Here is an 11,292-nt window from a genome sequence, read left to right as displayed (position 1 = left end):
TGGAAGAAGGGGAAGGAAAGAATAATGAGGAGGGGCATCTGTCTTGCTGGATCTGTAAAGGCTGGGAGCAGAGCCCTGCTCGTGCCTCGACGACTCATTTATGTTGGCGTGAGTGCAGTGGGTACCCACGGGCTGATTACATATGGCGGCAGTTGAACTGAGTCAATTTCACGTCCCCGTTTCCTGTACCCTCTGCATCCGGTCACTAAGTTCTATTCACCCCACCCCTCTAGCCTTCTCCAACCCACACTCTTTCCTCCATCCCCACTGCCATTGCCTCAATACATCCCATTGTCATCTCTCATCTCAAGGGCTATAGTCATCACCCACCATCTCCCTGCATTTGCCCCCCGGCCCGCAACATTACCTCAAGGCCATTTCCTCAGAGTTGCTGTGATAGCATCTTCCGATTTCCTCAAATATTTATTGATCACTTATTAAATGCCAGGCGCTATGCAACACTAGGTATCATTAATAAAAGCATGCATTGAGCATCTGTTATGCATCAGCCAGACGGGGCATTTTGGATGCCTTCACTCATGAATTCTCACCATAAGCTCATGGACGAGGGTACCACAAGCTCCATCTTATAAACAGCAACTCTCAGAGCAGTTCCGCTGCATCGTGCTTCCTCCTATTGTCTGTGATGGTCTGTTCTTTCACTCAAGCTTTGTTCTTCCTTGAACATAGTCACCAGACCTCACAGACATGGCTTTTGGGCTAGATGTTCTTAATTTCATCCCCAGGATGCTTGGCAGGCCAGGCTGGGGTGAGTTAAAATGCTGCTCCTCTCACTTTAAAACTCCCCTCTTTGCATTGTTTCCCGCGTGAAGCTAGGGAAGGGGAAGAGAAGAGGAACTTTTAAAACTTTAAAACGGCACAAAGATGCCATTGCCGCGAGCGCTCGCAGTCAAACTTCCGTCATGCATTTTTCATGCAGCCTCAGGATCGGGAGCACGGAAAACTTTCCCCTGGATGTAAAAGTCAACGAACCTCATAGAGCCCTGCTCCCAGCAGCCCAGCACACAAGAATATTAATTTAATTAAGTGAATAATGCCAGATTTTACATCAGAGTTCTGTGAGACCTAGAGGTTCCTCTCCTGAAACTCAGCGCCCAGCCTGGAAAAGGTAGAAAGCTATTACCTCCATCACCTGTGAATTCTACCAAGTTATTCAAGACAGAGGCTTGAGAGATAGAAGCTCCATTGGGGAAGGTGGGAGATTTATTCTAAAACCCTAAATGTGGCTGGAAAAAAGCACGGAAGACCAGGGTTCAAGTCCTAGCTATGCCTTTTGCTAGCTCCATGCGTTTCGTCAGTTGCTTAGCTTCTCTGAGGCTCCATTATCTCATCTGTGAAATGTGTATATCACCAACCTCACTGACATGTTGTGAGGATTAAATGGGATGATGGGTAAGAAAATAACCTGGAATACAAAAGTTTAGTAATTTTTGTATGCTTCTCACGTTTCATTTTCTTTGGTCCTTTTCTATTTTCTCAACTGAAAAATGAGGGATGTGAGGAGCTGGCCCAGTGGTGTAGTGGTTAGGTTTGGTATGCTCTGCTTTGGTGAGCCAGGTTTGGTTCCCAGGCGCAAAACTACACACCACTCATCAGGCCATGCTGTGGCAGCATCCCACATACAAAATAGGGGAAGATTGACACAGATATTAGCTCAAGGACAATCTTCCTGAAGCAAAAAGTGGAATATTGGCATAGATGTTAGCTCAGAGCCAATCTTCCTCAGCAAAAAGAAAAAAAAACCTAGAGAGTTGAACTCTGCACTACTTCTGACTATCATTCCAGATTTTACTGGTCTGGAAAATGTAAGAACATCCTTCCCTCTTAACTCACTATTTGCCCAGAAAGGGAAGGCCCAAGGCATGAGTGTGGAAAACTCACCATGCTCTCCTCCTTCCCACTCTGTCTTCTAGAGACTCCAGAGCTCTCTGTTTTCTATTCTCACCCAAGAAGAACGAAAAGATTTTTCTTAGTCAAGCAGACATTTTCTGAGGACTTTCTCCATGCCCACCTCAAATAGAAAGGAGAGGAAAAGAAGATCGTCTCAGACCATCACATAGGAAGGAATTAGAGAGTCTGTCAAATCAAACTGGGAAGCAGTTAATCTAAAAGCAGAAAGTCTTGGAGTAGGGAAAATCAACAAGTACTAGGGCAGTCCTGGAAGGCTTCCAGAGGAAGAAAACCTGGGACAGTGTCGCAAAGGGAGCTAATTAAGCAATCGTTTGCTGGGCACCTACTATGTACCAGGAACTGTTCTGGACATCAGGGTTGGGTTGATGATAAAACCCAGTCCATGATCTTGTGGAGCTTACATTCAAGTCAAAGAGAAGGGACAAAACATGTACACAATCATGGAATGAGACCATTTCACGTAGTGATAAGAAAATAGAATAGGAGGATGCACCATCCGAGAGCAGCAGGTCGGGGTGAGGAGAGTGACATTAGGTTGGGAAGGATCTTTCTCAGGAGACCTAATGATCGGAAGGACCATCCATTCAAAAATCTGAAGAAGAGTATCCCAGAAGACAGAACAGCATATTCAAAGGTCCTGAGGCAAGAAGTAACAAGTAGTAACACTGAAAGTCTGGCTGGAGCAGGGAGAGAAAGGGGAAGAGTTGTGCATGGGAATACAGAAATTTAGGATTCAGTGGAGAAGAAGGAGACATTAGGAAATCCCTAATTCCTACACTCCCTACTGTTAATAGCTCCCCCATCCCTCTGGAAACTTCCCTTAATGATCTTCTCCAAAGGACCGACTCAGTAAGATGGACCAAGAGCACAAAGAAGGCCAAAGAGGTGGTTCCCACCTTAAAAAGTCACACAGCCGGGATGGGAAAGCAGTTTTCAACAAAGAGGAGGAAATAGAGCATCTGATATAACCCGACCACGCGCCACACATTTTTAAAGACTCCAAAATGCTTGTCCCAGAATTAACTCACTTATACCTAAAACCACCCTGGGAGGGGGCAGTGATTGTTTCACTATTTTGCAGCTAGAGAAAGAGAGGAAGTGATCCAAGTGGTCGGAAGTCGGGTGTGGGAATCAGGACATGACCTTGAACTACTTTACTGCCCCGCGCAAGCACCAAGTGAGCAAGATGACCCATAGTTTTCATAGAGGGAGAGACCAACGTGAGCCAGAACAGATGCAAGGTGGCTTTTAAACTGAGATTCAGCTGGACATTTATTGAGCGCCTACTGTTTGCCAGACACCACACTGCATGCTTTCATCTCTAGGTCAATGAATTTAATCTTCCCAGCCATTCCGGATGCAGGTATAAATATTCCCATCTTAGAGTGAGAAACCCCTCACCTAGTACCTAAGAAGCAGGATCTAGACTTCAGCCTTCAACCTAGTATGCTTCCCGCTGTCTCTCCCTGCTTTCACGAGCAGAAAAGATGGGCTTCCTCTCAGAACACATGGATGGCTTCCCCAGCCTGATCAGTGTGGACAGATGATGCCATCACTTCCTTCTGGCTCCAGAGGAAGAGATACAGTGAGTGGCTCCCAGCCGTGGTGTCCAGAGCCCCTGAGAAGACAGGCTGGTCAAAGGCAGCCCCTTGCTCCTCCCCATTCCCCCTGCAACGGGAGGAAGTGTCAGCCCGCCAGAAGCATCTCACCACAAAACAATTCAGACTCCTCTGAGGTGAAGACAGCAGACAGGCTGCCTCCAGCTCCTCCGTCTGTTTGCTGGTTTGCTGCAAAGTAGAACAGCTGCTGAGGAAGACAGGGCTTATTGAAATAAATTCCAACATTTATAATCAGTTACGTGGCCCTGTCTGCAAACCACTGCTTGATTTAAGAACAATTTCAGCAGCAGCTGAAGAAGCAAGTTTTCATCTCCCTTTAATTCCTTCCTCCCAGAACTTTCTTGCGTCTTTCCCAGTCTTTATGATCCCTCAGGACAGATCCGATTTTTTCCCTTCTTCTTCTTTCTTAAATGTTTCCCCAAATCCAGCAGATCATGTAGCTGCTGTCTGACCTTCAGGAATGTGGTCGAGTGGTTGAATTTGCTCCAAAGGCCCTTCCTCACAGCAGGTCTTAAAATAAAACCCTTCGGTTTTTCTCGGCACAAGCTTCCTGTCGTCTCTGCTGCGAGGCTTAGTGGACAGCGTAAGGATACGCAGCTGAGCGAGAGGCAGCCCTGGGCCCGTTTCCGCCGCTCCTGCCCTCCAGTCCCTCCACTCCAGACTTGAAATGCCCACTCACTTTATTTTCTTTTTAATTTCTATTGTGGAACAGGAGATCTACTCTCTCAACACATTTTTAAGAGCATACTACAGTATTGTTGACTATAGGGACAAAGTTGTACAGGAGATCTCTAGCACTCATTCGTCTGGCTTAACTGAAACTTTATACCTGTTGATTAGAAATTCTCCCTTTCCTCCTCTCCCAGACCCTAGCAACCATCCTTCCACTCTTTGAGTCTATGAATTTGGCCCTTTTAGATATCTCATATAAATGGATTTCCTGCAGTGTTTGTCCTTCTGAGACTGGCTTATTTCACTCAACATAACATCCTCAAAGTTCATCCATGTTGTCAGATAGTGCATATTCTTTTTCAAGGCTGAATAATATTCCATTATATGCATACACCGCACTTTCCTTATCCATTTATCCATCAATGGACATTTAGGTTGTTTTCAGACACACACACCTCAACACCATCTCTGTCATGCTCCAGGGGTCACTGGAACTAGGATGGGCCTGAAGCCCTCCCACTGAGAACTCTTCCAGAATCTTATAAGAATAAACTCTATGGATAAGGGGAAATTTTAAAAGAAAAATTTTAATTTTTTTCCTTTAAATAATATAAAAGAAATGAAAATCAATGGGACAAAACATGGAATAACGATAATGATCATAAAATTGAACATTGACTGAGTGCTTATTAAGTTCCAGACCCTGTAATATACAAATTACATAGATTATCTCATTTTGTCCTCCCAAAAATGTTAAAATAAGACCTTACATGTTCTGATCTGCACCACTCTCTCCCACCTCACCTCTTTTACTCCCCTCTCCCCAAATCACTAAATTCTATCCACATGGGTCTTTTCTTTCAATTCCCTGAACACTCCAAGCATATTTCCACTTCAGACTCTTAACCCACTTAGTTCCCTCTTTCTGGAATTTTCCATCCCACCAACACTACTATTGTCACCAATAGCCCATCTCCCGCTTTCTCATTCCTTTGGTTTCAACATAACTTCTCAAATCTTCTAGGACCACTGTACGTGAAAAATCCCCACCTACTCACCCAGCCCTCATGATGGTTTCTCTCTGCTTATTTAGGATACACTATAACCTTGCCGTGGTTTGGGGGTTTTTTTCTCTTTGCCTGTGGGTGTGCATTTTTTTTATTTGCCTGTTTTTTTGGTATATGTGTATGTGTGTTGTGTATATGCGTATACACATATATGTATATGTGTATGTATGCCTTCCCCACTGAACGAGTAAGCAATTCCAGGGGAGGAAATATGCTTCATCAGATTGCCTGGGTTTGAATCCTGCCCCTTTCACATCCCCAGTGCCTGACCTTTGGTTCCAGTTCCTTCTTCTATAAAAAGGCAATACTAATGGCACCTACCTCATGGGTCTGTGCAAAGCTTCAGTGAATTTTTAGACGAGAACTTGACACAGAGTAAGCGCTTTATAAGTGTAGGTCATAGTTGTGGCTGCATTTAGGGCTATTTCTCCTTAGCCCCAGCCCATGGCCTGGTATCTGGCATATAATAGTCACTCAATAAATGTCTGTTGCATGAGTTCTATTCTTTTGTACATATTGTCTGTACAGGAAATTGCCGTAAAGTGAAACTTGCTTAATTGGCATTGGTGGAGGTGATAGAACGTGACCAACGCAAACTAAGATAAACGCAGAATAATTGCCTCTTAGAGAGTTGGCTTCAATGGATAGATGAGAATGACCTGGAATCCCCTACCTCTTCTTCTTTCGTATGGGGAAGAATGAATCCCAGGTGCTTCCGAATAATTTGTTCTCTTAAACACTGTAAACATCACTGGGACCATCTGTATGCATTATTGATTTTCCCATTTAGCCCATTCTTTTTAGACAGAGCACAGGTGCCTTGAGCTGAAAAATCCCCCACTCCCAAAGTAAAGGAATCTAAGTGCACACAGCCTCAGGATGCCCCTTCTGGGCCCATCTTAACCAGCCACGCTGACCACCTTTGGAAGGTGGCTTTGTGGTCATCAGAAGAAAGGAGCTTTCCTATCTGAGCACCGAAACTGACAAGGATAGGACTGTTTCTCACAGATTGCGGTTCTGGCATCTGGAGCCTGGGCATAAATCCAGTCTCCACTATTTACTAGCTGTGTAATCTTGGGCGAATGACTGAATCCCTCTGAACCTCAGTTTTTCTCATCTATAAAACGGGCATAATCATGATTTCTGCCTTACAGGCTCACCGTAAGCTAATGTATGGAAATTGTCCGGCACAACACCTACTCTAGAATACACACTCAATATCTGTCAGCTGTTACTATTTCTAAAGCAAATAAACATGTTAATAATACATGACCTAGTGGATGAAAATAGAAGACTTTGAAAAAAGAGTCCAATCACAGCTCTGACACAAACTTGCTAGAAATGTGTCTTTGGGCAAGTTATTCAACACTGACTGACCTTAGGATCACTCATTTCACAGTGCTGAGAGTTATGTCTACAGGGAGGGGTTGTCGGAGAACTAAGTGAAACGACATATGTAAAGGTACACGGCGAAGACACAATAATTGAAAGTGATCAGCAGGAGCGACATGTGAAGTTACGTGAAGTTCATCGATTGCTTGAAGGCAGATATTTCAGTCATTTTACAAAGGAACTTCCAACATACAGGGTATAAACATTCAAGAAGAGCGGACAGCATGCGACAGGACTTGGTAAACATCCGTGGAGTAGTTGAGCAAATGCATAAATGCACGACGAAGCTTTTATCTCCGTTGTTGCCCGTCGGTGGGTTAAGAGGAAGCCAGCCTTTCTGAGGTTGGTGTGGAGAGGTGGGGATGGCACAGAGGTTGGAACCTATGCACGAAAGTAAGCAGTGCAGTTTAGCTGGAGCACAGTGGCCTGGGTGGGTGGGAGAAAAGACTGCCAAGGAAGGTCAAGGGTAGTTACTCATGGGTATTTGCTGGGGAGGCCACCAGAACGTTTACGAAAAACTTAACAAAATTTATCCTCATTTTGGAGTGAGGAAACCAAGGTACAGTCATGCTAGGGACCCCCATGGCCACACACATAGCAGAAGCCTCAAGCCTGATCCATCTGCTTCTGTTCTGGAGCTCCAGCCACACTGCCTTTCTTTCTGTTCCTTCAGAACATCACCTCTATTCCCACCACAGGGCCTTTGCACATGCTGTCTCCAACACCTTGAACACTCCTCCTCATTTCTCTAAACCTACACTTGGTTAAACTTTTTCTGCTCTGGCACCACCTCCTCAAGGATCTGAGCCCCCAACCCCGAATCCCCCTATTATATGTCCTCAAAGCCACAGGCTCCAGATAGTAATCCTTGCAGTTGCCATTCAGATTTATCTGTGTGATTATCTGATGAATGAGTCTGCACACTAGGCAGTCAGCTCTGAAGGCTGGGACCCTGCTAGTTCTTACCACAGTTCCTGGCCCATAAAATGCATTTGATAAATATGTATGAAATGAACAAAGAAAAGGAGGAATGAATGAGTGAATGAGCGAATGGATGATTACAACACCTGTGCACATGATTAGAAGAAAGAAACCAGAAGCCAGGGTGCTGGACCCACCGTGAGGATCTCCTGTCCTTGGCAGTGCTCAGCATATGTGCTGGGGTGCTTCGGGCTGTTTCCTGGAACTCTGGGGGTTCGTGCTGGGCCAGGCCAGGGGCAGGAAGGAAATGTGTCTGACAGCTTCTTCCTCTGGGGAAAGGGGGCTGGCGGGGTGGAGGGTAGGGGAGAGGGGAGTCACAAACAATTTCTGCTTTAATTAGAGCTCTGTCGGCTTCGGTTAGCCTGGGTGTTTGTTCCCTTGTGTGTGTCAGGGAATTTGGAACTGACCCCGAGCTTGTGAAATAATTAGTACAATAGTGCCGATCTAGCCATTTCTGAAAAGAGTAATTTACTCCCAGCATAGCCTCCCGGCAGAGCCACTCATTAATCAAACCAGGCCACGAACATCAAAGCGGGTGCCCCTTTCCACCGCGGCATACATCATCCAGCCGTTAGGAACTGCAGAAGCCTGAACCAATATACTGCCTTTGTTGGGCTGAGCCCACCTCCCGTCGTCACTGGCTGCCTGAAGGAGAGGGAGCACAGCAACCAACACCGGGGTGGGAGGGCAGGGCCCCTGTCCCTCCGGGTTTATGGAAACCTCGCCTGTATGGGAAGTAGCCCAAAGATGGTTTTCAGCAGTTATCACCTCCTCAGCGAGCTGTCCTCTTTGACCACCAGAAACGAGGAAATCTCCTAGCTTTCCTGATCCCTCATTATCACTTTCCCTTCTACTACCTTATCTTGTTCATTTGTTTATTTGCTCTTCATTTTCTGTCTGTTCCTGGAGGGTATAAACATCAAGAGAAAAAGAACTTTGTCATCTTCACCATTTTAGCCCCTGAGCCCAGCACAGTGCCTAGCACACAGAAAAAGTCTAATAAATAGTTTCTGAATAAATGAAAGTTCAACACCCTTAGTTAAAGGGGCCTTTCATCCCAAGAATCCCCAAAAATCCTTCCCTAAAACTCTGCTGGTCCTCATAACATCCTACCTTGCGGTAGGTTATTCATTTACCTTTCTTAGTTTCCCTGTTGAATTGTGAGTTACTTGTATTAGTTATCTGTGGAAGTGTAACAAGTTATGCCTAAACATAGGGGCTTTAAAATATAGACATTTTTGTTTCTCCCCAAAGCCCCACTATATGGTTGTATATCCTAGTTGTAGGTCATTCTAGTTCTTCTATGTGGGACGCCACCACAGCACGGCTTGATGAGCCATGTGTCGGTCCGCATCCAGGATCCGAACCGGTGAACCTGGGCCGCTGAAGCAGAGCACTCTCGGCCACAGGGCCGGCCCCCATAGACATTTATTATCTTGCAATTTCTGTGGGTCAGGAATCTGGGTGGTCTGCTTCACAATCTCTAATAAGGCAGCAATCAAACATCAGCCGGGGCTGAATGTCCTCTGAAGGCTCAACTGGGAAAGGATCTGCTTCCAAACTCACTCAGTGTTGTTGTCAGCATTCAGTGCCTTGAGAGCAATTCGACTGAGCACCTCAGTTCCTTGCCCCATGGATCTCTCCAATGGTGTTGCGTTTCAACAAAGCATGCAAACTGGGAAGGCAATAGAAAGAATCTTCTATCAAGACGGAAGTCAGAATCTTTTGTAACCTAGTGACCGAAGTGACACGCCCTCAACATTGCCACATTCTTCTGATTAAAAGCCAGTTACTCAAGGTGAGAGGATTATGCAAAACCACGACCACCAGGAGGGGAGAATCATTGGGGGTCACCCCAGAGTTTTGCCTTTCATAAAATAACGAAGATATATATACATGAATGTTCATTATTGCTGTTTATAATAGCCCCAGACTGGAAATAACCCAAGTGCCTCTCAAAAGGGAAGAATTGAAAGTAAATTCTGAAGCTTCCACTGTATTAGAATGTTGTGCGTTAAAGTGAAAAAGAGATACTAAATGGAAAGCTCACGTTAATCCAAATTCTGTAAGCATTTAAACATATAAAAATAAACTTAAGGGTGAGGTGTTTCCAATCCAGGCACAAACATTAAAAAAAAGAAAAGAAAAGATTTCTTAGAATATTTATCAAAATGTTAGAAATGGCCATGCACTGGTGGAGTTTCAGCGAGAGGAGGTTTGAGCCCCTTGCTTAGAGTAGAAACACCTCATCGTTTAGTTTATTTGACTCCTCCACTTTCGATCATGTTCTCAGCCCAATTGGGATTTAAAACGCATTTGGTATTGTCTCTTTTTGAGGCTTAACTAGGAAAAATAAAAATGGAAATTCATAAATTATATAGACTCACTTTCACAGCGAAATAATTCTATTTGGTTTCTGAATGGATGGATTTTTTTCCCCCTTGTTGGATTCTAGCTTATTCCAAGAATCAATTTAGCTTTGTCCTCCTGTGTCCTCTCCTTCGGCTTTCACTGTCCTTTCATGCCCCAGTGTCTGATGACCATAATCGTGACTTATTTCTTCCTCTTATCTCCCTGCAGTCTAGTACAGAATTTGGCACAATGGGAGTAGATGAGTTGGAACCTGCCCGTTTCCAGACATTTCGTAACTTCGCCCTGCAAGTTTTTAACTCGACTTTCCACAACCAAGTTAGAACCGAAGTTAACAATTTTAACTGATTCAGATACTTAGTGGATGCCTACCATGGCAATGTATTTTTAATTTTTTTAATTAAGTGAGGATGTTATAGTATGTGTCTCAAAGGGGAAAGGGAAGAAGGTACAAAAATTATTAATCATCCATTGTATATTGTGCCTTGCATGAAATATTTACGCACTTTCATTTAATCCTCATGCAGTCCCAGTGGTATAAGTACTGAAATATGCCGCACTTTACAGATAAGAAGAAGGGAAGTTCATGGTGATTAAGCACTTGTCCGAGGATACTTAGCTGGCAAGTGCAGAACAGGAGCTTTTTCTCCAACTCCAAGGCCCAAGTCATCATATTAGCATCATTTTGTATTTTAATGGTGAGAGAAATGAGTCTATTTTATGAAAAGAAAATCCTGTACTGGGACTGAGATGCTGTGTTCAATATTCAGTTGACCTTAGATGCCGTTAAACCAGGATTTCTCACTGTCTGCAATGTCAACAAGTGGGGCTGAATCACTCTCTATTGTCCTGTGCACTGTAGGATGTTTTGCAGCATCCCCGGCTTCCACTCACTAGATGCCAGGAACACACTCATCCACAGTTGTGGCAACCAAAAATGTCACCAGACATGGACAGATGTTCCGGGGGGGGGGGGGGGAAGGGGTACAAAATTGCCCCCAGTTGCGAACCACTGCTCTAAGAAGAATAAAAATGCTTTCTGTAAAACTGAGCGTGAGCTGAAAAAAAATTAAATATACCAGAACGTTTATATATTGTTGCATTCATAGTTCTACAGAATCTTAAGATAAAGCTCTCAATTATACTTCATAATTAATCAAGTCAGTTAATTCAAGAAGACAACTCTAATTTTGACCAAAATTATCTTATAGTCATGACTATCCATAATTACCCCAAATGGAAGAGAAGCAAGGTTGACA

The 11,292-nt window shown here is 44.3% G+C and overlaps 1 long non-coding RNA gene across 1 annotated transcript; it reads right to left on the bottom strand.

Annotated features, from left to right (window-relative positions):
• Positions 1-6,795: 6,795 nt before the first annotated feature.
• LOC106781565 (uncharacterized) lies at positions 6,796-9,346 on the bottom strand. Its single transcript, XR_001378223.3, has 2 exons — positions 9,230-9,346; positions 6,796-7,063 (listed from the first exon to the last, which is right to left on the bottom strand). It is a non-coding gene; the product is annotated as an uncharacterized lncRNA (long non-coding RNA).
• Positions 9,347-11,292: the final 1,946 nt, after the last annotated feature.

The sequence above is a fragment of the Equus caballus genome, chromosome 13, assembly GCF_041296265.1.
Source record: "Equus caballus isolate H_3958 breed thoroughbred chromosome 13, TB-T2T, whole genome shotgun sequence".
Classification (NCBI taxonomy): domain Eukaryota; kingdom Metazoa; phylum Chordata; class Mammalia; order Perissodactyla; family Equidae; genus Equus; species Equus caballus.
Note: the sequence above shows the minus strand (reverse complement) of the source record. Positions and strands in the feature narration are given on the sequence as shown.